We start from the raw sequence: 2,190 nt of genomic DNA, 5'->3' as shown, positions 1-2,190 counted from the left end.
TTAAGCTGAGCTGTGAGGAAATAAAATTGCCTGTTTTGTTCCATCTGTTCATCATCTTCTTTTTTCTTCATATTTTTCCTTCCCTCCTTCAAATTCTGCCAAAGTAGATATGTTTTTGGGCCTGACCAAAAAAAAACACTACACAATGAATAGCTATACATGTGAAAGGTGTGATTTTAGCTTCTTAACCTCCTAAGAATATGGCAAATGAGCTTGTGCAGATCTGTATTTTTTACATATCTTTGTAGGATATAAGTTTAAATTAATATTGCTGTCAGCACAACCTTAGACTTAGTTAAAGGTCTACACCAGCTCTTGGCCAGCTAGGATTTATGGCTTCAACTTTCTTTTGAAAAAATAAGTACAATTACTGATCCCTCAGCCCACAATGGGGCATCCTGGTATACTGCATTAGAATGTATACTAGTAAAAGATACCTTGATGGAAAAAGTAATCTTGTTAAAGGGAAAAAGAGCATCTCAAGTATACTCCTATGAAATTTTGATTTCCAAATATCACGTTAAACCTGTCCTTAGAAGGCTGGAAGCTAGTCCTGCAGTTTATTCCATCCTTGAGCTCATTTATATATTTATACCTTAAATAATCATATTAGAAATTTATGTGTGTGCCAAATTATGTGTGTGCTGATGCTGAGGACAATGCAATTTACCATCAGTGAGATGGGAATGCTGGCTGATTCAGAGATCAGTGGAAAACAATGCAACAGTATTCACTGCCTGAGAGGAAAACTAAGAGAGATCCAAAAGGGCAGCAAGATGAGCACTGTCTTGCAAATGTGCAGACTTCTGAGCATATTGCCTTGACATCCTAAAAACCTTGAATTTTCTGTTTCTTTGCATCTCCCCTGAGCACATGCTGTTTCCTCCTCCATTCATCATAAATCAGTAGCCATCACTACAGGCTTGTGATGAACTCAACAACACAGCTGAATCCTCCCAAACATACAGTCAGGAAACAGCTGTCTTTGAATAGTTTTTCATGTTCTTTTTGTACCTCAAAGACCGAGGTAAGAAGCTTTCCAAGTGGTGCCTTGTAGATATATGAGTTTATTGGAGGGGGATTGAGGTGAGACACAATTCAGCTGAGGAGGAAAACACATCCTATTCTTGGTATATAAGACGTGTTTTTCATCATTTCCCTATGTAAGTCCAGCTAATTGATAGGTTTAAGTACAGAGATAATAACACGGGTCAATTTATTTTTTTTTGTCTGATCTTTTTTAACTTGCTTTTCATCCAGTTCCATTAACAAAAGTTTAACTGACCTACTTCACAAGCCTAGTTTCTGATGCAATGCAGGGAAAGATGCAAGCAAAAAAACTAGAAGTTTTAATGGTGTGAATTTGAAAGTGACATTCCACACCAAATGAAAAAAAATTAATAAATTTCACCAAATCTCCAACCTTCTCTTCTAAAGTTCAAAAAAAATTAGGGGAGGGTTTTTTTTTGGTTTTTTATGCTTTTTATGAAGGGGAGCTGATGACCAGTTCCAAGAGTATGCAAAAATGTTGTGCTGTAGAAAGGACAAGAAAGCAATTTCACAGTTAGGAAACAGATTGTGTATCACCAATTCCTTTCCTGTTGACGTTGACAATTTGGTAGTTGTAAAACCTAATTCTTGTAGTATTTTATGGAAAGGTGAAACAGTTATTAGGCAACAGCAGGACCAAAAAATTCTTTAACACCCCTTTTGAAGAAAAAATCATTTAAGTTCACTTTGATCAGTGTAATAAATGGAATGTGGTCTTTAGAGAGAAGGGCTGATGGCATTTTATACTCCCAATCATCCTCTTTTCTGGATGCCTGCTCTGTCTCTGTCTTTCTTTGACAGAGAAAGTGGAGTCCCCAGCCCTTCCTTAGTTCAGCCAGAGTGCTGAGTTGTCCAAGGGTTGAGCTCTAGTGGTACTCTAAAGGTCAGGACATAATCTGCAATGTAGGTCACATTCGCCACATGAAGTCAGCAGAGCTTTGCTCCATGAAAGTTTGCCTCTAACTACTTTGTTGTCTTTCATGCACACAGTAAAGATGTATGTCCCAAGTTTCATTTACTTCATGCTTTATTACAATTTTGTTTGAGGTTGCAAAAGGTCAGAAGGATTTGTCTGCTGCTAGATCTCTCCTGCTTAGATAAAATTTTTTTTGGACGGAATTAATTTATTAGTAGCCTCTA

Source organism: Pseudopodoces humilis, chromosome 3 (genome assembly GCF_049639895.1).
Source record: "Pseudopodoces humilis isolate 2021_Gansu_Grassland_sample_001 chromosome 3, ASM4963989v1, whole genome shotgun sequence".
NCBI lineage: Eukaryota > Metazoa > Chordata > Aves > Passeriformes > Paridae > Pseudopodoces > Pseudopodoces humilis.
The sequence above is the reverse complement of the archived record's forward strand: the minus strand, read 5'-3'. Positions refer to the sequence as shown.